Genomic DNA, 25,424 nt, shown 5'->3' on the forward strand with positions numbered 1-25,424 from the left:
TCCAATATGACTGGGGTCCTGACAGGAAGAGGAAAACCCCACATTAGACAGAGGCGCATGGAGAATGCCGGGTGACCACAGAGGCAGAGGTTGCCCCGCTGCAGCTGTTCGTCAGAGGCTGCCTAGGGTAGAGTCACCACCAGAAGGTAAGAAAGGGAATGGAAGCAGTCCGCCCAGAGACTCCGAGGGAGATGGCCCACTGACGCCTTGGCGTTGAACTTACGGCTTCCAGAACTGTGAGACAATACATTCCTGCGGTTTTAAGCCAACCAATTTATGGTGCTTTGCTATGGCAGCCCTAGCTGACGAAGGCAGGTCCTGTGTATTTCCTGTCACCCTGGTCCTCAGTCGTGGTTGGGGCTAATTGCCCAGATGGGGGCCAGCTGGGACTCCTGACGGAAGTGGGGATGGGGAGACGAGTGAGGAGCAGGGCCTTCTTACCCACTTGCAGTCATCATTAACCCAGAGACTGAGCCATCTGTCCTCTGCCCGCGGAGGGATTGTCATGGGTGAGCAAAGCACTCCTACCCTCAAAGTCTGGATAGGAGCAGCGTGGCGAAATAACCGATCATATAAATCAGCTCTGGTTTCCCTCGTTACATTCTGACCCTTATCACCTAATGTCACCCACATGGCAAAGGAGAGGGGCAGTGAGCTCAGTATGCCAGGCCACGAGCAATGTAAGACATTCCTAGAGGTCGACCCCAAAACCTCAGGGGGTGTGCACATGGTGCCGGAGAGATCCGTAGACTCCACCCTGGATTACCTAGTTGAGGGAGCAAATGCAAGGACTGAAACCAACGGGCACCACGGGGTTGGAATACTGGGGACAGTGCTATATTGGAAAGTATTTAAATACAGTCTTGTCCTTTAAAAACTACTCCATTGTCCTGTTTCTCCCTGCAGCCCCCCCACGCCCCACACTCTCACACACTCACACACATTCACATACCTATCTGCGGGCTGCAGCCTATGAGACCACTGGTGTCCTGACACAGATATTTTGGGAGGACTCTGGATGGAGGCCTTCTCTTGGCTCCTAACCTGGCATGTCCATCATGGCCCTGGGGGAGGTTCCAGTGCTCTGACTCATCCCAGAGGGCCTCAGCTCTTGCTGAGCAGAGCACCAGAGCTGTCCCAGAGCCCGGCCAGGGGCTGCAGAGCTGTCAAGGCTGAGGCCCCCTGCCTTGGGCCTTGACCACTTCCTCCTGGTTACCTTCTTCCTCCTCAGAGGCTCTGGATGATGCCTGTTCACCTCTTTTCTACCGTGACCAGCACCTGTGTGTCCCTGTGGGGTCTTATTTCCCCAGACAAGCTATGGAGAGGAGCAGACACACACAACTCCTTCCCTGCTGTGTTCTGAGCTTTCCCTGCAAGCCTTACGTCCACCCTGCACCCAGGAAGTTTCTTTTCTTCTCTGTGTGTGTGTGTGTTTTGTCCTGCTACCCATCACCCCATCACCAGGGAAAGACAAAACTCACAACAGGCTGTCGGACTGAGAATTACTACTCCTTCTGTTTCTTTCCCATGGTGAGTCTGGGACGGCATTTTCTGACCCCTCGTGCCTCTGTAAGATGACTTGTGCCAATGTTGCTCTTCCACCCTTGAGACTGGAGTGTGATTCCCCCCATGCTTTGTTTGAGGAAGGAAAGGACAAGTGATATAATCTTGATAATTTGTTTGGCAAAATGTTGCAGATTCATTAGCACTCTTACTACTGAGTGTTTAAACCAGGTATTAAAGAAATAATGACGGTTTCCAAGTGTCTCCTGAGTCATGCTGCAGGACGGTATCCCCTCACTTGGGCCCTAGAAAATGTCCCTCATTTTGAAGAATAATGGTCAAGCGTACCAAGAATGTGGAATGACAAAGGGACCGATATTGCATGATTCCACTTAAACTTAGTGTAGCCAGATTCCTAGAGACAGAAAGTAGAAGGGTGGGGGGTCAGGGGGGTGGGGAGCCGTTTAATGGGTGCAGAGTGTCCGTTTGTGATGATGAAAATTTTCTGGGGATTGACATTCGGGATGGATGCATAACAATGTCAACGAGCTCACTGCACTGACCTGTATCCCTAAAACTACTTTAAGGGGTAAATTTTATGTTATGTATATTTTATTTTATTTTATTTTTTTAAAGATTTATTTGTTTATGACAAAGAGCGAGAGAGTGCCGGGGGGCTGGGTGGAGGGAAAGAGAGAGGGAGAGAATTTCCAGCAGACTCCCTGCTGGGCGTGGAGCTCAATGCCACGACCCTGAGATCCTGACCTGAGCCAAAAGCAAGAGTCAGCCTCCCTGAGCCACTCAGGTGCCCATTATGTCTATTTTAACACACGTGCACAGGTGCGTACACACACACAGAATGTGGAATGCGTGGTGTAAAGTAAGCGTAGACTGCAGGACGGTGCAAGGTGCCCAGGGCAGGTCCTGCCAGGCAGCCGTTCGTGGCCCCCTGGGTGGTGGCCAGCCTTTCTCACTGAAGTCACCTGAAATCCAGACGACTCCGAGAGTGTGGCTTGGTGAAAGCGAGATTCCACAGGCCTCTTAACAAGCGTTCCGTGGCTGGGAATCTGCACCATGAAATCCATGGGCTTCTCATATTAAAAGGAAAAAAAAAACGGTAACACCATACCACTCACCAAATCATGCAAAACGAACATTCTGGTTCTCTTTGGCTTCTCATAGCCAGCAAAAAGGTTCTTTATTTGTAATGCAAATACAAGAACACAGAGAATATTCTTGAGCCCGTTTTGAAATTTTCTTTTGAAACTAACATTTTTTTTTCCTGGAGAGATTTATTAAATTCTTTGAAACTGCCAAGCAGCTACTTCTCATATAATAGAATTGTGCCTCCATGAAGATTCTTAAATACTCTGGCTTTTAAGAATTACCTGTGAAAAAATATGAATATACTTCCTCCCATTAACATTGAGGTCTGTGTCACAGGAGAGTACTTTCTGAGAATATTAACATTATAATATCATCTTGAAGTTTTTCATTAAGAAAAAGTCATTCTTCATATACCTAGAGCAATTAATTATTAAACACTACAATAAGCTCTTCCAATCTTATTCAAATAAGTGCTGAAAATACCCACATCGTGCTAACTTATTCTGCAGAGTTCCCCAGGATTTCAGCGAGTGTGCAGGCTCTTCAGAATTACCATTTAGAGAGCGAGCCGTGGTGAAAGTCAGACAGAATTGGTTTATAACCTTGTCCTGTGACTCATTCGTGTACATGAATGTGGACAAGTCCCCTAATGCTCCCGAGCCCCAGCGCTCCAACCTAGAAAGTGAGGTGGACAATAATTCACATCCAATAGAATTGGGAAGCCAATAAAGTGAGATATGAGACCCCGAAGGGGAGGAAGTGGCTGAGCACCTGTGACTGTTTCCTTTGGCCTTTTTGCTTATGTTTTGATTTCTGGGTCATCTATAGGGTCCCTCCTAGGCCTTGTCTGAACAAAAAATTCACTTCTTGAACATCACTGTGTATGCGTACAATGTACGCAGAGCGCTTGGACAGTGCTCGGTGCACCCGGAGAGCTACTAGTGGTGGATTGATTCATTCATTCATGGCCAGTTCCTTCATTCACCCATCCGTTTATTTGCTTATTTATCAAAATACACACGTATCGAAAGCCTCCTCTATGCCGGCAGCTCTTCTAGTGGCTGGGAATGAGATAGGCAGAGGTCTGGCCCCCATGGAGCTTCCATTCTCATCTGGGGAGACATGAGAAAGCGAGAGACAAAGAATTTAGTGAGTTATCAGTGCTGGGAAGTGGGAGGCAGCTAATCCTGGTGATGGGATAGAGGAGAAGGGAAGAGAAATCAGGCTCACCCCTCAGTGGTTATCAGAGGGAGTAGGGGATTCCTCTTTGAGGATCTGAGATGTGAACGGAGACCGGAACACGGTGAAGTCAGGAATATAGAGACAGGGGAGCGTAGTGTTTCTGGTGCTTAAAAATCCAATTGAAACTAATTTGGAAATCTAGCATTTTAGGGAGACGTTTGTGAATTTAAAGCCGTGACACACTGTGTCCTCCCAATTCCTTAGGCTCTGGGGCTTCAGGCCTGACCCCGACACCTCAGGTGGGCTGTGTACTCCTGAGCCCATTGCCCCTGAAGTATTTATTTACCAAGTTGCTAGCTCCTGGCTCAGTGCTATGGTAGCATCGTGTTTTGGGGGCCGCTGGAATGCATACTTGAGCTTTGGGAGGTATAGAGACACAGCTCTCGAATCATCAACATCAGGTAATACCATGATTGATGTCAGCAGAGAGAACCTTGATTTTTCTGTGTTTCCTTCTGGCCATGCAGGATGCCAAAGCTTTGGTGCACTAGGGACAAGGGGAGGAGTCGAAATCAGTGAACGAGCGGACAGTGTTGGCAAAGCCAAGGGCCAAGGCAGGATGGGAGAACTCACACGGCAGGTCGGAACAGGAAAAGCAGGCCTCAGTGGAGGTGGGGCGGGGGTGGGGGCCTCAAAGCTGGGTGGGGGAGGTCAGGGGGATGGCCGGATTCTCCGAGCCATAGTAACACCCATATGTCTTCTAAATAGAACATATGTTGCCTTGGTCTCGAGTGGGGGTGTTGCTGGTTCAGTCACCGAATGGAGCTGCTTGTGAGGGAGGCCTTGGGTCTCTACCAGGTTAGACTCTGAATCATCAAAGGGAAGGAGGAGGATGCATGCAGTTGTTTACTTCTTGGGTGTGTGAAGCCTCTGGGGAATAGTTCAAGTAATCAGAGTATTAACTGAATGTATCCTATGTGCCAGCTTCTGCTAGACATTATGGGGATACGTTTTGGGGTTCTCTATAGAAGTAATGGAATCCCGTAATTTCAGGGAGTTAAAAGGCCCTGTGGTCTAACCGGTTCTTGGCATCCCTCTCTGGAAGGATTCTAGACTACGTTCCACCACATAATTGTGGTATAAGCCAGGGGGATATTACTTGACTCCTCAGAAATGGTTTCTTCCTCTCAAAATTATGAATAATCCCTGCCCTGTCCGGCACTTTATATGTAGCTGGCTTATAAGCCAGGAAAGCCTTTACAAATGCGGGGTTTTGTTTGTTGTGGTTAAGAGAGGAGTAAAGGGAACACGGGAGGAACGGTAGGTAGGGGTGGATGGGACAGCATAAATGGGCCACCCGGTCAGGTTCTTCGCTGGTAACAGGACGTTGGTGAGGTTGAGTCTTACTCGTATGTGGGAGTTTGGAGTCCTCAGATTTGGGGGCTCATGGATGGAGTTTTGTTATTGAGTTCAGAATGATTGGGCCCAGAGGGATTGACCCTCTCAAATGCCGGAGAGACAGATATAACCAGAATACCAGTGGTTTATTCAAATGCCCTTCTAGCACTGACGTGCTGAGATCCTTTGATTCTGTGATGATCTTGGTCCTGTGATCTAACACTCTTTACCTGTAGCCTAGTTTTGGATTAAAACATGCAATTTACCTTTTGCATTTTTTTAGGGTTGGGAACTTAAGCACAATCCTTCTTTTTGATCATAGAGAAAAGAGACAGGTTAAATCACTCTCCCTACAGGCTCCATACTGTATTCAGGGATGTGGAGAAGTGAGTGGGGTGGAGACCTCCCATGTGCTCGGTTTTACCGCTTCTTGGGGAGGCCTGGTGAAAGAAACTAATTTTAGACCTCTTTTACTAGTCATTGTTCTCCCATTAAGTGGCTTCAGAAAAAATGCCCTTACACAGCCTTGATTCAGACATTTATAAGGTGTTGGTACACTTTTTTAAAGAATACAATTGGAGGAATAAATTTGGCCTGCCTGTTCATACTAATATTAGACTCTTGGCATACTAATTTGTATAAACTCTCTCATCCACCCTTGGTGCCATTTGGATGCCAACCTGCGCGCCACACTCACATTTCTCCATTGATCAAGAGGGAAAACTAAAATCCAAAAAATGTACCAGTTACTTCTTTACTATAGAAAACGTGCATAGGAATCCCCAGAGAAACAGAAATGAACTACTAAAATGTTATAAACATGAAGCTAGATTTTCCTTCATTTGCCCCAGGAAACACAAGAGACTCCTTCGTTTGCTAATTTAATAGTATGCCAGAGGTCTGCGGCTATGTGCATATCCAGAGACTCGCTGCATTTTCAGAGTGTTTCCAGCTGACCTGGTTTTTGATAAGACATTTTAAGGGAATATCGGGGGTCAGGAAAGTGACCTTCACAGATCTCCTCAAACCAAGAATGTCATCCCCAGTGGGGTTTGAAGAATTGGACTGGCAATGTGAATCCCCCTGGAGTTGCTCTGGTGACCACCTACTCCCGTTCTCTTTTACACCCTGACCATATGATTACTAATAACATCTAGGTTGTATAGCACTAGTTGTCTATAATAGTCTACAAAACACCCTTGCATTTTAAAAGAATCTTATTTAATTATTTGAAGACTCTGGAAAGTAGAAATGATCATTATCTTCTCTTCATAAATGAGGAAACTGGACATTCAGCCGAGGTTCGGCAACTTTTCCTAGGTTATATGGCAGCTCAGAAAAAGTCACACGAAGACTCGGTTCTTCGGACTATAGACCTGCATTTATTGATCACATTTCATAGGCTGAAGGGAGGTGAAAACGTACTTTTTAACATATATCTCACTTGAAGGACATTTAACCCAAATTCACAGATAAATAGATAAATCAAAGTATTATTCATTTTACAAAAAGGATTCACAACACAGTTTTTTAAACTATCAGGATCTCTGATGTGGTTAAAATCTGACCTAATTTACAAGCCACCCTTCGAATCACTTTAGGAGAGACAACTCCAGGGTGAAAGTTTGTAGGTGCACACAAAGAGGGCTAAGAATGGGGAGGGACCTTATTTTTGTTTTCTTTAATGGTGAAAACACCCCTGCCAGATCTCAAAATAACCTTTGGGTGGTGCCCTTTGACCAATCCCCTTCTTGTGGGGGTGTGGTCTACATTCAAGACAAAAATTATTTAATTGCCTAAAGGCTGAGCACTTCAATACTCCAGGGAGTTGTTTATCTTGTTTTCGGGATGATGGGAAAATTCAGAAAGGATTTGAGCCTTTTCATTGTTCCTCTTGCTAATGCTACCTTTGAATGCTGATGAAAGAAAGCATTTCAATTGCTCCAGTTGGATTGGATCAGAGAAGACATTTAAAAAAATCAGGCGAAATCATTCTATTAACAAGATTAGTCCAGAGGTTGATGACTAAAGAAAACAGAGAACACCTAATAAGGAAAGCCCAGAAGAGCTTTCATTTAGGGTAAGCCCATCTTATTAAAAGCTCAACCCTGTGGTCTTGCTTACACAGTCACATCAGTGAAATTGGCTGCTTGCAGGGTGTGATTAAAGCTGTGTCTATACAATAGCTAAATACCAAGTTGAAAAGTGAAAGATTCAATTAATAAGCTGTTTTGTGTTGTCCTAAAAGATGCTGAACAACTGGTTTTGTAGCATTTTCCTCGTGGAACTGACTGAAGCAACCAGTTGGTCTGGTATCACAGGGATATGGTCCATGAAATGTTTTTGAAGGTTTCTTCTCTTTATTTTTAAATGTTCATTTGTAGTTTTTTTTTTTTTTCTTCTTCTTTAAATTCCTGGCCTTTACCTGCAGTTCTACAATAATCCTTGGGATTTATGAGAACACCATCCAAAAGTTTCCATGGATTTCAGGGGAGTTTAATTAAACTTCCCCCAAGTGTTGTGAAATAACTTTATTTACCGATTATCACAATTTCTACATTTCTCAAATTTTACTTAAACTGATCCCATCTGTCTGTTTGAGGATCAATGTGGGTGGGAAATCCAATTACATCAATATTTTATTTTCAGAAAAATAGCAGGCAGGAGGGTCCACGGAGACCTATTACATTTTCGGAGTTCAGTGCAATTGAGTGTTGTTAAATAAACCATTGGCATATAATCAACTGCCATTTATTTTAGTGCAGAATGATCTGTTACAGTAGATAGAAAGCATTCAATATCATCGACAAACAGATAGTTCATAGCCTTAAATTAGTTAGCCTATTTTTGTAATGAATAGAGACTTAATTCGAGTTTCCTCATCCTGGGAACATGAAACAAAATTATATCATACAGTGAGTAACGGTTTGAAAAATTTTAATTTAGTTTGGCACCGCGGGTTCTTCTAATTACTGCTGACTCTTCACACAGCAGAGACAGTGACCCCAAGCCCAGGAGCAAAACAGCTGCTTCTCACCTGCAGACTCATTATCGAACTAATTATTCTTCAAATAATTTTATAATATTCACACTGAACCTAATTCCAGACCTATAAATATAGGCTTAAGTCATTTATAGTGTGCTCTTCTGTGCATGTGTGCATCCCTCCCCCACCCCTTTCACCTCCCCCCACTTGTGGGACACCTTGCAGGCTCCGGCTACCTAGGAGGGGAATTTCTTTTGTTTTGGGAAAAAAAAAACCCAAAAAAACAATTTGTTTTCTTTTGATTTAGCTTTCTGAATCCATGCCTCTCCCAATCCAGTATGATCATCTTTGCTTATGCCCCAAAGAGTGTTTATTAAAACTGTGAATCAGTTGTTGACATTTGGAAATTGGAGGTCTTAACAGAAGAATTGGGATTCCTGGCCTTCCTTGGAAATTGGGCTTTCTGGTAATGCTGAACCCCCTTTTCTGTGATACACCACCTAGCTAGGGGGAAGTTCCCCTTTTACAAAGGGCATGTGTGTATCTGATTCAGGGAGGGGGTCCAGGCATACCTTCCTGATCTTCTTTCTATACCTGTATCCTGTTATTTCCTACCTGGCTCCAAGGGTTTTAATAATTTTATGGGCTCTAGGCATTCTTACTTTGAGAGGTCTCATTTCACATCGTATCATATCAAACGTATTTAACCTACAGGCCACATTAAATACAGATTTTTTTTTGTCCATAAAGGATTTCATAAGGATTTTATAATTCTTCTTTTGATAATAATTTCATTTTTTGTCTTCATATTTTGCAGTATATATGTCTATAAAATATATAATACACATATATATAATATGTACACATACGTATATGTGTATATAATATATATCAAATACAATAATATATATGTATCCCTCTCCTCAGTTTTCAGATATTATCACAAGCCCTTTAAAAGTTCATAAGCCCAAGGGGCCCCTGGGTGGCTCATTCAGTTAAGCCTCTGATTCTTGATTTTAGTTCAGGTCATGATCTCAGGGTGGCAAGATCGAGTCTGTCTGGCTTTGTGCTCAGTGTGGAATCTGCTTGAGATTCTCTCTCTCCTTCTCCCTCTGCCCCTCCCTCCACCTCTAGAAAATAAATAAATAAATAAATAAATAAATAAATAAATAAATAAATAATAACTTTAAAAAAAAAAAGTACATAAGTTCAAGATACTGAGCCTGATTGCTTCAGGAATCAAATAATTCTTCAGACCCCTATAGGAGTTAGAGGTCATGACTCCTGGCTAGTTACAAATTGGCATTCTACAGGGCTTGGAGGAGATGAGGAAGTGTGCCAAGGATGAGGGACGCAGAGTCTACTGACACTGGGGTGGGAGGAAGAGTATGGCTTCCTAGATCTTTTTTTGAGTGTTGACGTTTCCTTAAGTTACAGGCCTGGGCCTTGCTCACACACTGCCTTTGGTACTGAGGGTGGGGAATGGATCTAGGGATCAGAGACCTTTTAAGATTTTGTCATCCCTGAGCACATTCACTTTTGGAGATTTCATTTTATATTCAATTTAATTAACTTATTTTTAGTTGCAGTTGACTAGTGTACTACATTTTACCTTTGTAGACTTTTAATTGAGCCACACATTAATTTTAGATTTTGCATTTAGATTTTAGATTTGCATTTTAGATTTGCATTAATTTTAGATTTTCTTTTTGTAGTTTGGAGCCAATGCATTTTTTTTCACTTCTCTGACAGATTTCCTTTTTTTTTTTTTTGGAAAAGAATGGATTTTGAGGAATAAAAAATAAAAAAACATGGGACAAGGGTATGGAATAGAACATAAATACAAATAGACGATAAATATAAATGTAAGCTGTTTTGCTAATTTCCTAATTATGTAATTTGCTCTTGATATTCTGTTAGGACTGATGCATATGCCTTTGTTGTCCTATAGGATGACAACTCCTCTGCAAATAGGCCAATGAGATCTTTGAGGTCTGTAGGATATCTGGATGGATAGCTGATTCCTCCCTCTGACTTTCTAAATTTGGCTTGGCTCCACTTCTCAGGTGTCAGCAGAAGATATTTAGAGAGAGCTGCTTTTTTAATATGGCTTTCTTAAAAAATCCCTGAACCGAAGTCCATGATGGCATTGACCTTTGAAGGGATAAGGGGGTACTTAGCACAAGAGAAATCACTTGCTAGTACTCCTCATGAGATACCCCTTAAATTACTATTTCTCCCAGTGTTGACCATAGTACTGCAAGATAGAATCACATGGGGAGCTTGTTAAAAAGGCAGATTCCCAGCTCCACCCCATACTTACTGAAGTTTTAAGCTAGGAAAGAACTCAGGGTGCCTTTGAATTTTATGGTGAAAAAAAGTCTCAATTTTCCCTACTCTCTAATTGAAATACAGCATTTTATTCAATTATGATGATAGACAACAAGCTACAGCAGTATTAGCAATGCTTATGACTTCTCACCAATGGAAATCACAGATATTTCTGTATCATGATGTTTGTGGGTATCTTGAAATGTCTCTTATGCCCCTTATTAATTCAAAATCATGATAAATTTGAGACAAAAAACTAGGTCTTATTATTTAATAAAGTAATAAAGAAGCTTATGTATCATTACACCACCTGTTTGCTTCTTTAATATTTTGACAGCTGCATCTTAGCTGATACTGGTTTTCTTGGTAGCTTCATGTATTTTATTTTAAATATTTAAAAACATTTTTCTGAGAAGATGTCCACACACCTTACTGGGCTGCCAAAAGGATGGATGTCACACACAAAGCATCTGAACTGGAGCTGAGACCTGGTTGATAGGCAGATCCACTCTTTAGTGATAAGGAGGAAGAAGGTTTCAGGCTGAGGGACGAGCTGGAGCAAAAGTGCTTGTGCATGAGAGGCCTGGGGGTTTAAAGAACAGAAAAAAGCCAGTGAGATTAGAAGCAAAGGATACCTATGGGAAAAGAGGAAGTAGATGGTTAGTGAAGTAAGCAGGGTCAGGGAAGGAGAGAGTAGATTTTACTCTTATTGGAAACAGTTGGAAGGTTCCATCAGGGAGTGTTATGATTATGGTTGTGCAGTGGAAAGTTTATTTCAAGAAACGTGTTTTATGTGCAAAAAATCCCACAAAATTCCAGGCATAAGGGAATTACAAAAGGCAGCTAGGATGCTAGAATATGGTTATCAAAATGTATCTTAAAATTGCTACATAACAATATACTTTTCCATGCATTTTCTTATTGTGATGAACATTGAGTAATGTATAGAATTGTTGAATTATTATAATGTGTACCTGAAGCTAATATACCACTGTATGTTAATTATACTTCAATAAAATAATGATTTCAGTGAATCAAAGATAAACGTGGATCAACTAAAAAAAAGCTTTTTATTAACACATTAGATAACAAGATCTAGTGGTGGGTGTCACAATTACTATGGAGCATCAAGAATAGAAACAGAAAATAGAAGAACAAAGTTGGAAGATTCACACTTCCAAACCTTAAAGCTTACTAGCTCTGTAGTAATAAGACAGTATGGTGCTGAAACAAAGATAAACATGCAGATTATAGGACTTAGAATGCAGAAATGAACCCCTATATTTGTTGCCAATTGATTTTCAACAAGGATGCTGAAATAATTCAATGGGGGGAAGAATAACCAGTTTAACAAATAAAGCTGAGGGGATCCCTGGGTGGCTTAGTGGTTTAGCTCCTGCCGTCAGCCCAGGGTGTGATCCTGAAGTCCTGGGATCGAGTCCCGTGTCAGGCTCCCAGCATGGAGCCTACTTCTCCCACTGCCTGCGTCCCTGCCCCCCCCCATGTCTATCATAAATAAAAAAATCTTTAAAAACAAACAAACAAAGCTGAGACAACCACATCTCCATCATCTCCATGTGTTTTTTTTTTTTTTAAGATTTTATATTTATTTATTCATGAGAGACACAGAGAGAGAGAGGCAGAGACACAGGCAGAGGGAGAAGCAGGCTCCTGCGGGGAGCCCAACGTGGGACTCGATCCGGGGTCTCCAGGATCAGGCCCTGGGCCGAAGACAATACTAAACTGTTGAGCTACCCAGGCTGCCCTCCATATGTTTTTAAAAAATGAAGTTGGACCCCTACCTCACATCATACACAAAAATTAACTGAAAATGAATTACACCTCAACATAAGAGCTAAATTTATAAAAGTTAGGAGAAAGAGTAAGAGTAAATTTTCATGACTTTGAATCAGTCAGTGATTTTTAAACTATGCCATCAAAAGTACAAGCAACAAAAAAATAGATGGATTTCATCAAGTATAAAACCTTTTATGCTGCAAATGACCCCATCCAGAAAGCGAACAGGGAACCCACAGAAATGGGAGAAAATGTTTGCAATTCTTATATCTGGTAAGGGATGAGCATCCAAATAGAGAAAGAACTCTTACAACTCAGCAAAACAACCAAATTAAAAAGTGGGCAAAGGATTTGAGTAGATATTTCGCCAAAGAAGATATACAAATGATCCATAAACACATGAAAAGATGTTCAGCATCACTAGCCATATGGAGAATGCAGATCCAAATCACGGTAAGATACTGCTTCGCACTAGGGTGACTATAATCAAAATGACAAGAGAATAATAAGTGTCAGCAAGGATGTGGAGAAATTGGAACCCTCCTACATTGCTAATTGGGAATGTAAAATGTTGCGGCCTCTTGGGAAGAAGAGCTTCATAGTTCCTCAAAATGTTAAACTTAGAGTTGCCATATGAACTAGCATTTCCACTCCTCGGTATCTACTCAAGATAAATGAAAGCATAGGAACGTCTGCATGGTTCAGCAGTTAAGTGTCTGCCTTCACCTTAGGGCATGATTCTGGAGTCCTGGGATCAAGTCCCACATCAGGCTCCCTACATGAAGCCTGCTTCTCCCTCTGCCTGTGTCTCTGCCTCTCTCTGTGTCTCTCATGAAAAAAAAAAATTAAAAAAAAATATAAAATAAATGAAAGTATATGTCCACAAAGAATTTTGTATGCAGATATTCATAGCAGCATTATTCATAATTGTCAAAAAGTGGCAACAATCTGAATGCTCATCAACTTGTAAACAGATGAACAAAATGTGCCATATCTATACAACAGAGTGCCACTGAACAATATAAAGGAATTAAGTACGATGAAGGCTACAGTTGGGATGAACCTAAAAGACTTCAGGGTGTGTTAAAGAATCCAGTCACAAAAGACCATATGTTGTATGATTCCACATGTAGCAAAGCCAGAAAGTAGATTAGGGGTTACCTTGGACTGGAAGGGTAGGAGTGACTTCTAATGGGTACAAGGTTTCTTTTGGGGGTGATGAGAATGTTCTAAAATTAGATTGGGGTCATGGCTGCAGAGCTCTGTGAATGTACTGTCATTGAATTATACCCTTTCAGTGGGGGAAATTTAAGTACTGTGAGTTATATCTCAATAAAACTCAAAAAGAAAAAGAATAGAACTAGAGAGACCACAGGTTAGAAGTTTCTGGAAGGGGAGGTGAGAGTGGCTTGAGTTGGAGGACAGATATGGAGATGGAGAGAAGTGGATGGATTTAGGGCTTCCATATTTTGGTGGTAGAACTGTTAAGACTTGCTGGTAGAGTGCATGCCGAGAGTGGGGGGGAAGAGAAATGTAGAGGTGGAGTAGGTCTGGATCTCCTCGAGTGTCCTGTCCTGCTCGTGCATCCATCGCTCTACAACTGAATGGTCTATGAAATATCCAGCGAGGTTATTTGGGTTCTAGCTGATTGGCTCATGGCGCGGGGAGCTTGTAAGATCAAACTGCAGTTATATACCTGATGGCTGATGTAGTATTTACTTTGGTAGAAAACAAAGAGAAATGTCCAGGATTCAGTAAGAAGGATGTCTCTGAATTTTCTCTTCAATTCTGAAAAACTTGGCTATTTGCAGGGTTTTTGAAGAGTAATAACCTCTTTAGTCCAAAATGTTCCTATATAGGTCAGAATCATCTTTCTTCCTCATAAGCATTTCCTCTGAGTTTCTGAGGGTCTGCTTTCAAGTTTAAAGCAGCTTTTTTAGTGGTATCATCTCTTTTAAAACTGGATCAGAAGGTGAATGTTCTGGAGAGACTAAAATCACCTGGGTAACCATTATAAAAGACACACATGCATTTAAAGACCACAGCACTACTGAGATATGAAACTTACAGTGTAAATTCAGCCCAAGCTGAGAACATTTATCCCCCCACGCCACCCCGTTTTCCTGATGAGAAATAAGAACAGATATTTGAAGAGGGAGAAATTTCACATCCAAAGGGATTTTTTTTTTTTTTCTCATCAGAATCCAGCTCGAACATTATTACCAAGAGACTTGTGAGATGCATGGCCACCCTGAAAGAAGATGCTGGCTTTGCTCAAAGTGATAAATTGAAATCCTGGTATTTCAGAAAACTTATGGCCACTGCGTATAGCCAGGGGACCTGGAGACAGAGCGAACTGCAGGTTTGTACAAGAAAATGTAGAGCTGCCTGGGGTACCGGAGTCTTTTTACTCCCAAGGTAGAGAAACACTGGCAAAGCATAAGAGTGAAATTCCTATGAGGTTGCACTGTCCCCTGGGTAGCATGCGGTGTTTGACTCCGGCGAGGGTAGGCGAGAAGGCAGGAAGGAAGCACAAGTCTCCCCGTATAGACTAGGGTGCCCAGTCAATCTGCAAGTTTGTGAAAAGCAGTGTTGGTTGTGAACACACTAGCTCTTTGACAAGACTGCCTTGGTTTGAGCCCCAAGCTCTTTGCTTTTGATCTACGTGTCAGAGGCAAATTACACAACTATTCTGGGCGTTTGATTCTGTACCTTACAATGTAGACAGTACATCTTAACCCATAGGGTTGCTTTGAGCATTAAATGAGTTTATATGTGTATAAAATGCTTAGAACGGTGCCTTGGCACATAGTACATGCTCAGTAAATTTTAGCTACTCTCCTATCGAGTGCCTCTTACATGCCAGGGAATGTGCGAGATTCTGGGCATGCAGTTGCAGGCAAGATAGACAAGATCTGTGCACTTATAGAGCTTATAGTCATCTGGAGTCTTATTTGCATAAATATCCTCATGGTGTATGTGGTTCAGAGGCAAGAGATGGAACAGTAGTTCCAGAACTGCCTCAACTTCCACTTCGCCCGAGATGAAAGGCAGTTTATATATGACGATTTTTTTTACATATTTATGTTAATATTTATTATAAATAATGTAACCAGCACATAAAATGTGGAATATACTCAAAACAAGGCTATGTTTATAAATGTAAGGCTAAAATATAAGATTAAAAATAATAAGTAAACAATGGTGACATAGAAGTCCAAAGATGATTCTTAAACATTTGGGTGGAATCATGGCTGCCAAATGAATCCCTGTTACTGGTGGGAACCATTAGGGGTGGAAAGGAGTCTGTGAAGCACTGAGTCTAACCTCAGGGGGTGCTGACTGTTCCTGGTTTAGGAGAGGCTATCCTAGGAAAGGAAAGGGGTGAGTCAAGAGGCAGGTTTTCCAAAGGGAATTATAGTTGTGGTATTGGGTTTTCGGTCTCATTTGTCCAATTGTTGCTTTCTCTTTTAAGCCCCACTGGGTTGGGGAGTTAGCATCATAATGCATTATTAGTATTTTGCCCTGAGAGGGATTAGTAGTATCAGCAAGAGGGAGGCTTTAGGGTCTGGAAAACCATGAAGACTTCTGCAGGGTTGAATTATTCCTAGTGGTGAGGAATCCATCATCACCCACCCAGGATGGAGCCCGGAGTGACAGTTTCCATGAACTTGACCAATAGCCCTCTGCTAGAGGGACTGAAATGTCACTTGGTAGGAAAGGCAGTTATTTCCTGCCCTCCTCTAGACCTCATGTATATTTTGAAATACATGATGTGAAATACTGATACCTCATGAAATACTGATGTGTTGACTTTCTTTAAGCTAATATCCTTATTTTCACATCCATGTTGTGTTGGGGTAAAGGATGGAAAAGTTAATTCAAATCTTGATTAAAATTCTACTGGCTGCAACCTACTATCTTCTGCCAGCCTTGATCTAGAAGTTGAGTCAATTATCTATGATTATTTTCAACTCTCTAAAGAGCTAGAATCTAACTTGAGGGGAATAGTTAAAATAAACGAACAAGCCCATGCCTAGATGGAATATGCATTGATTGTGAAATAACCTAATGTATGTGTGTTTGTGGGTCCCTATGTTGTTTCTGTAGCTACTGAAAATTCAACTTTCTGAAACATCAATTCATCCTATCATGTAATAAGGAGCAGAAAATTAAAGTTTCACAGTCAGGAAACCGTTGGGTTCAATTCTTACTCAGATATTCTCTCACCTTCTGAGACTCATTTTCCACATCTGAAAAATGGAGATTTTAATGCCTAACTCATGGGATTTTTAGGAAAATCATAGGATCTGTGTAAAACTGGTAAGACTTGTGGCTCTGTGGCTGGCACCCAGGCACTTGCTTGGATTGAATTCTTAGCATAATCTGGCTCAAGTAACTCTTTTGTTTATTTCTTTCCTCTATTTTTGCCTCTTTTAGAGCTACGATTTACTACAGTATGACCCAAATGATTCATTTAAATTATAGGTTGTAAATGTGAGCTTGCTGTTGCACTGCTTTAAAAATAATCAATTACTCGTAATTGTGCATTGAAGAGAGTTGAAGCTTTTTACCTGCCTTAGTCCCTGACCTCCTTCCATATTCTCTGGCCTCATACCCTGAGGTCCAATGATACCACCCTGCTTCCATTCTGTATCTGCTCTGTCTCCACCCTGACACCAACCCCATTCAGCTTAATGTTTTGGTGCAATTACTTACACTACTCCCTCTGCCTAATAGAGCCTTCCAGCATCTGTTCATCTGGCTAACTTTCATCCTCAAAGTTCAGCTCAACCATCTCTAGGAAGCCTTCCCTGAGGCCCAGAAGCCAGCTAAGAAGCCAGTTTCAGAGTTTCCGAAGTCCCCTAGCCTGGTCCTGTCACAGTGCTGGCTAGATAATTGTGAAATGACCTGTTTGCTAGACTCACACCTCCTCAGTGGCAGACATGATATTTTATGCATCATGGTCTCCCCGGTGTAGAGCATGGTGCTTGGTATACAATAGGTGCTCAATATGAACTGAACTGCATTTTCCTTGGAAACTCTCTGTATCAATTCGTATACAACCAAAATAAGCAGAAACTATCCTGATTATTAAAGATGGAGGAGTTTTAATACAGGGAATTCATCGCAGAGGTGATGGAAGAGCTGAGAAGCTGAACAGGGAACAAAGAGGCAGATCGGAGAACAGCTAAGAGTAGGAAGTTGGTACCATCCTAGGGCGGACGTGGAGTTGCCAGAATCACAGGGTTGGGTCCTCCAGATAGAGGCTGGAACCAAGCTGGGGAGAGCTGGACCCTCTACTGCCAAATTCGATGCCCAAAGTGGAGACAGGGAGAGAAATGCAGTGGGTTTTCCTCGACCTCTGGCCTACATTCTCCCGCCACCTGCTCTCATTGGCTGCATGCAGCTGGCAGTCAGCCTAGAGATGCATCCAGTAGAGGGCAGCCTCTCTGGGATCCAGGGGAGGGTGACGAAGGGATGGAGCGTGAACAGACCTGTGGAACCATTCACTCCGCAAAGTAGAGGGAGAAAGTAAAATGACCTGAGTACCATGGGTGTCATCATTTATTCCTTCGAATTAGTATTTACTGAGTGCAGTTGTTCACCACTTTTTTTCTGGCTGTAACATACATTCGAGATGAAGGTGACTTGCAGCTCACATCCCCATGAATGTCACGCACGTGCCCAGGGTTATTAGCCATTGCCAGTGCATCGCTCTCCTCTCCTGTGACTCAAGAAGGACATTGGGATTCACAGAGTGGCATCGTTATGAGAGAGAGAGAAAAGAGTAAATCAGTGCAGATTAATTGCCTATGACAGAAACACATTTCGTAACCAACCCAACTGTCCCAGTTTCCTACCATGAAGGGACTGAGAACCACAGGGCTTGGTTAGAATATTCTTGCTTCATGAACAAATAGGGCAAGGCTGTGTCTAAAATTAGAGTGAAAAACTGAAGGAGGATTCCAGAGAATTCATGTGAGAAGGACTTTTGCCTCAACTATTTTTTCATGGACAATTGCATTAAATATGAACTTCAACTTGTCTGTATAGACATCATCTATACTGAACTATAGAGGTAAAAAATTGTAAGGGAACAAAATGCGTAGAATGTATGTTCCATGGATGGTTCAACCTGTGATTTTGATGTGTCCTGGCACATTTTTTTTTCCCCACACTAAAACTAGTATTTTTAAAATATAAGATAATACCCATTTCTTTTTGGTATTGGTTTGGTTAACCTGGGCTATTGTGGAACTCCACAATAATTATTCTAAAAGACTAAAGTCTTTTAAAATGATCAAATTGCAGGCAGTACCCATTCCTCTTCAGAACTGCCATGTTATTCTTAAAATTCAGAGGAAGAGGAAATCTAGGAGCAGCAGAATCTTGCTTATGTTGGTGATTATTGAATCACGTGGATGCCGAGTACATAAAATATCTCCTCTTGTGAAAATCCCTGTTGCCATTTAAAAATACGGAGATTCGAGAGCGCTCTATATCTTCAGCATGCTACATATCAGAATTTTAGAAGCATTTATTTGTTTACATGTCTGATGTCATTCTCTACTCACAGGGGTGAGGAGGGGTGGGGGAGTCCTTCTATATGATTTGTTGCTCTATCCTCAGTGCCTGGAGCTGTGCCTGGCAGAGAGAAGTGGCTTAGGAACTTCTTCTGGGTGACTCACTGCTTTCCTTTCTACCTTATGCTGGCATGAAATCTGAGAAAGATGAAGAGGTGATTGACCTTACTGGCCACCACTTTCCTGGGAAGATGTCTAGAGTTTGCTCCACTCCACTGGGCTGGGCCAAGCCTTGAACAACCACTTATGTGTGCAGGCACTAAAGGAAGAGAGAGCCCGTTAATTGCAAGCTGTTGCCAAAAGGTCACCACTATTAATTATGACATCTATTTGAAGAGAAGGAAGTCCTGTCTATATGGCAATAGATTCCACGGTGTCTAATTTGTTTGCTGTAATAAGGCCAGGCTCAGTTATTGATGAATCCATCATCCACGTCTTGTATGCTGATGACACCAACTCAGTCTCTCTCAAGATAATGGTATTTATTGCATACAGAGACGAGTGCCGGGCCGTATATTATTAAACTCCATAAACACGTTGCACATTAATTGCTACTGCTGTGCAAGAAAACATTTTTTTTTTCATTTTTGTGGTGGAGAGTTCAGTAATTTATATGGGATGACTCAAGCCATGTCTCTGGGCAGCAGGTGAAATGCTGCTAAATCAATCCATATGGTCGGTCTGTGCGAGAGAATCATTTGTCTGACCTGCATGGGTGAAAGATGCTGGGTGTCTCAGCCGTGCTCAGTTCTTTCCTGCTGTAAATGGACTGACCCTCGGGGTGATGTCTCTACATACCTTCTGGGGGAAAAAAAAAGTAGAAACAATTACAAGATCAATTTAAACAGAAAATAAATGCTGTCTCAATTAATTCAAATGAATAGAACTTTTCTTAGATTTTCTTTTCTGGGTGTGTTCTCCCTCCAGTATCCACATAACGGTCCAAATGTTCCATTTCACCTTTCTGGCACCAACAAAGCCTCAGTTCAGAGGAATAAACAGCTTTTTATCCAGGCAGGAGGGTGGGGGCTGAGCTTTTGGCTCTCCAGAGAATAGCACATAAAGTCAATGCCATCCTTTGATGACTGTCTCTGTGTCTTAGGACCTCACTTAAACTCTCTGACTTTGTTTCCTTACAGTTCTGCAGCTAACTCATTACCTTTATGATTAGTTCAGGATACAACTTAAAAAGAACATAATCAAGGAAAGTGACTCTTCTGTCACTCCTTCTCTGTCTTCCCAACCCGGCTGGCTGTGCTTTTGGTTTGGTTTGTTTGTACCATATTGAAGAATGAGAAACCCCCCTTTAATGATGAGGGCTCACCTATGTTTTCTGAACAAAAAGAGGCATCTTAATTGCTAGATGCAGAGTTTGGTATTCCCTACACATCCACATAATGTGTTTATGTAGAGTTGCAGACTAAAGAATAATCTGATTTATAGATGTATCAAAATTTGGTGACTCTTAGTTTTCAGAAGCCTAATTGAAGAATATTTTAGATTTTCTTTAGTGGAGAGTGAAAAACAATGGGTCATATGGAATGTAGCCTCCTGGCCCTGGCCTTCATCTAACTCTTTTTTATTTTATTTTATTATACATTATTTTATTTAAAAATTTTTTTATTGGAGTTCAATTTGCCAACATATGGCATAACACCCAGTGCTCATCCCGCCAAGTACCCCCTCAGTGCCCATCACCCCAACTCCCCGCCCAGCTCCCCCTTCCACCATCCCTTATTCATTTCCCAGAGTTAGGTGTCTCTCATGTTTTGTCACCCTCACTGACATTTTCACTCCTTTCCCTTTATTCCCTTTCACTAATTTCATATTCCCCAAATGAATGAGACCATATAATGTTTGTCCTTTTCCGATTGACTTATTTCACTCAGCATAATACCCTCCAGGTCCCTCCATGTGGAAGCAAATGGTGGGTATCTGTCGTTTCTAATGGCTGAGGAATATTCCATTGTATACATAGACCATAGCTTCTTTATCCATCATCTGTCGATGGACACTGAGGCTCCTTCCACAGTTTGGCTACTGTGGACTTTGCTGCTAGAAACATCGGGGTGCAGGTGTCCCGGCTTTTCATTGCATCTGAATCTTTGGGGTAAATCCCCAGCAGTGCAATTGCTGGGTCGTAGGGCTGGTCTATTTTTAACTCTTTGAGGAACCTCCACACAGTTTTCCAGAGTGGAGGCACCAGTTCACATTCCCACCCACAGTGCAGGAGGGTTCCCCTCTCTCCACATCCTCTCCAACATTTGCTGTTTCCTGTCTTGTTAATTTTCACCATTCTCACTTCATCTAACTCTTATTCCAGTATCACTATTCTCTCTTTCCCTGGGGGTGTTGAGGGGAGATTTCCCCTATACTCTTCTAGTTGATTCTGGCTGAATAGACAGCTGCAGTAACCACAGCACCCAGAGGTGGTCGTGTGACCTGATTAATCATTAATACCCCATCCCCTGCGTTAGGGTGATTGGCCCAGGGTTGGGTTTGAGACTTGAGCCAAGTCAATGGGAATTTTGTCATGGTATTTTATATGTGGGCATACTCTCTTTCCCCTCTCAGGTTGCTGGCTGAGGTGGTATGAGCCTGGGGTTGTCCACCTGTGCCTTCCCAGCGTTCTCTGGGCTCATTCTCGCTCACAGAGGGAACATGCTGTAAGGAGAGATGGGGGCTATGCATGGTGAGAAGCAGCTGTGGGGTAGGAAAGGGAGGGAGAGAGAACACTTAAAAGTAAAAGCAAGCTAATGAAAACGTTTACGAGCCCGTGTCGCATGGCTCCATGTAGCCGACCCCCTCTGGACCCCCTTGTTATGTGTGCCCATTATTTTAGCTGGCTTTGAGTTAGTTCTCTGTCACTTGCAACCAGACAGGTTCAGACTCACATATACACCTGACAGTCAGCACCAATCACTGCCTTCTTTGCCAATGTGAGTGCCACAAAGTCCCAGACTCTTGGGAGAGCCACCACTTCAGAGAAGCAGGATGACCCTGGGGTTCAGCCTGCCTATGGAAAATTCCAGGCAGCTCTGAAGCAGACAGTGAAGAGAAGGTGGCAGGAGGCTGCATATACACCTCAACCCTGGCACAAGTCCCTTGTCATCTCCACTGACACCCTGGTGGTCTTTTGTCATCCCCTTAGTCTTTTAGGACATAGCTTGCTTGCCTTTCCCTCAGTTCCTTTTCATCTCTTTCTTTCCATCTGCAGCTGTCAACAGTTGCTTCTTTATTTTCTTGCTCATGTCTTTTATTTCCGGGTCCCCTATTCTGAGAGATATGTGCCTGGGTGGCAAATTATCAGATAGTGCTGACTATTATCTTTGAGATACTGGGTAAAGTGCAGGGGGAAATATATCTCCCCTACCTCTCTAGGAACGTGGGGGAGCTAGGCAGCCATCACCATTTGATAATTTAGTGATCAAAATCTTTGTCTCTTCCCCAATCTCTGACTTCTACAGATTTATGACTATGCCTTGGGAAGATTAGCTGTCTTCTCTGTTGAAGGCTCAGGGTTAGACCCTAGCTTATCACGTGGCCTTGGAAGCATGAATCATGGCGGGGAGGACTAGAAGGTGAGCAGGGGGCAGACTTCTTTTCACCCTCCCTCCAGACTCTGCCATCATCTTTCAGATGGTTCAAGGACCTGCTGTTGTGTGCTGGCTCATTTCTTGGGTATGGGGCCATTTTTGATAGGTATGAAGAAGGAAGGTGGAAGAGAGGGCCCTTCAAGGTGACTAGGAGCAGGTGTCCCACTTACCCCTCTTGTTGCTAGAGTTGCAGTTGTATTATATCATTTATGTGGGGCAAGGGGAGTGGTGGAGATAGGAAGGAGCGGGGCTCCGAGTCAGACTGAGTGAAATACCAGCTTTGCCCTAACCAGCTCTGAGGCCCTGGGCGCGTTCCCTGTGTTTCCCAGCTCTCAGATTAAGCATCTGTGAAATGAAGGAAGTGGCGGTTCCTGTTCTACGGAGTTGTTGTGTGAATCAGAAATGAGGTAATAAATATGAAAATTGTCTGTGGATGGAAGCTGGTGGCCTAAATACAAGACACTGTTCTTGTTAAGGTGCCACACTCCACAAACAGCACTGTCTAGGGGTGCAACACACAGTAAAATCAATTTTGCTTGGTGGGAGAGATGTTTATTATTTGGATTTTTTTTATTATAAAATAGCAGTTTGGGGAGGTAGAACATGTTGCATTCAAAATCTTCATATATATGGGCAGCCCGGGTGGCTCAGCAGTTTAGCACCGCCTTCAGCCCAGAGTGTGATCCTGGAGACTCGGGATCGAGTCCCATGTTGGGCTCCTTGCATGGAGCCTGCTTCTCCCTCTGCCTGTGTCTCTGCCTCTCTCTGTGTGTCTCTCATGAATAAATAAATAAAATCTTAAAACAAAACAAAATCTTCATATCGTTTCAAATTGAAAACCTGTCTGGCTATACCAGTGGGACAGGTGAAAACTATTGATTGAGCTAGCAGGTGCCTTTATTTTAAGAAGCAATTATTCTACTTAAGATTTGTGAATATGTATTTACTAGTTCGATGCATTCAGAATTGTTAGTTCAGATTACATAATTTTGGAAAACTTAATGTTGACATGTAGACATTTGAAGTTCTACTGGTTATTGTGGCCATGGTTAGAAGTTTTCCCTAGGGAGAAGTTGGGCTGCCAGCTTTCTTCTTTGCAACATGTGGGCCTTTATACCACATACATGTGTGCACATACATGCACATACATACACATACACAGGCTTGACAAGTGACTGGAGAGCAGAAGTGTCTGTGACAGGAATTAGGGTCATTATAAATCATTTCAGAGCTTGCATAGCCTGGAGTTTGAGTTTGCACCATGAAAATTGCCACTGCCCTTAGCCAGTAAGTCAGATGATGCAGCCTGTTGCAGGCACTACGTCTGGACATCTCCAAACCTCAGGGACAGCGAGGCTAGGAAAGTGTTACAATGTTCATGTTCAGTGCTTCACAAGACAAGGATGTGTTGTCTGTCATAGGCCTACTGATCTATCACAGAACTGCTCAGATGTCACAGACACATGATGAAAAAGATCACTGTGACATCCTAGGATTCTATGCCCTTTTTCCTGGAAGATTTTGAAAAATAACACCAGAACAGTTCATTAAAAACAACAGCAAAAAAGATTTTTCATGTCAGAAGAGTTATAAAAACAACAATAATGTCCTTTTTACTCTGCTTCCTTTCCAGATACACCAACTGCCTGAGAGCAGATGATAAGGGGGAAATCAGAAGACATTTCCTGGGTGGCTCAGTCAGGTAAGCATCTGACTCTTGGTTTTGGCTCAGGTCATGATCTCAGGGTTGTGAGATCGAGCCCCTCATTGATTGAATCCCCACTTGGGATTCTCTCTCCCTCTCCCTTTTCATGTTCCCTCCCCAACCCTCACTTAAAAAGAAAAAAAGAAATTTGATGTTCCAATGGATTTAGCATGTTTCTTTCCAGAACACACATCTCTCTCTTTAGCTTCCAGGGGAAGCCTAAGCGTCAGGTGGAAACATGTAAACTTACCTTAGATAACTGCCTTGTACGTCCTCAGGAAGCTTTTGCTCATGGAGAATCCCTGCTTTCTAATGGTTGAAGATGGGGAGACTCTGAAGGGCAGGGCTTCATGTTGAGTTAGTCTGTCTTGAATGAGCCCCCTTAGAATATTTTCTGTGAGCAAGAAAAGCCAGAGGCCTAGATTACAGGTCTGAACCTAGTAGAAATCTGGAGAAGAAACAAATAGTCAAGTTGCAACATGAAGATTTTCTTGTAAAGCACTCTGCAGATGGGGAGCCTAAAGTATGGGCCCCAGACAGTGTCCTCAGGTATCTTGAATAAAGCAGACTAAATAAGAAACATGAACTCAAAAGTGCTTTAAAAGGATATGATGCCAGCAATGCAAGCTACCCTTACTATTTTTGTTTGTACAGAAGATGTTGTACTTCTGTTTCTACCTGGTTTTATCCAGGGCATGTTTCATCTTATTTGATCATCTTTTAGCCCATAAATATAAACTATTCACCAGAAATGTGGGAACTCCTATTATTTCTACTCTCTGATTTTGTCATGGGATATCAGGACTCAGACATGGACATTTGTTCTCATGGGGTCCTAACTGAAGAAACTGAGCTTGGAGCTCAGCCACTGAGGTCCAGAGAAGCTAAGTGACCTGTCCAAGCCCAGACTTAGCTCAGGTCTTCTGACTCTCCTCTTGGCCAAGTGTTCCCTACACTATACTATCGTGCTGTTCCAGAGTGATACTTGGCGGTGGGGCGGTGGGGGTGGGGGAATAAAACTCTACTTTGTGATGCTCACCTGCTGCACCACATCTTTGCTCTGTCATGGTGTCCAAGATGGGTCACAATGGGATGGCCATTATGGACCACTTGGCATTTTCTGAAAGGATCTACTGTGAACAGCTTCCTAAGGAATTTGGGAAAATAAGTTGAGCTAAGTTCTATATGAACCCAAAGAGTTAAAGTCCAACTGAAAGGCAGGCAGGTGTTGA

At 42.6% G+C, this 25,424-nt stretch overlaps 1 long non-coding RNA gene across 4 annotated transcripts; it reads right to left on the minus strand.

Annotated features, from left to right (window-relative positions):
- Positions 1-3,610: 3,610 nt before the first annotated feature.
- Positions 3,611-25,188, minus strand: LOC102151428. Of its 4 annotated transcripts, XR_005385432.1 has the most exons (5): positions 24,939-25,188; positions 24,443-24,640; positions 19,599-19,692; positions 10,936-11,090; positions 3,611-3,722 (listed from the first exon to the last, which is right to left on the minus strand). It is a non-coding gene; the product is annotated as an uncharacterized LOC102151428 (long non-coding RNA). The 4 variants fall into 4 exon arrangements; XR_005385431.1 differs by lacking the exons at positions 3,611-3,722; positions 10,936-11,090 and adding an exon at positions 17,802-19,150; XR_005385430.1 differs by lacking the exons at positions 3,611-3,722; positions 10,936-11,090 and having other exon boundaries at positions 17,802-19,692; positions 24,443-24,586.
- Between the last annotated feature and the right edge of the window lie 236 nt (positions 25,189-25,424).

The sequence above is a fragment of the Canis lupus genome, chromosome 37, assembly GCF_011100685.1.
Source record: "Canis lupus familiaris isolate Mischka breed German Shepherd chromosome 37, alternate assembly UU_Cfam_GSD_1.0, whole genome shotgun sequence".
In the NCBI taxonomy this organism is placed as follows: Eukaryota; Metazoa; Chordata; class Mammalia; order Carnivora; family Canidae; genus Canis; species Canis lupus.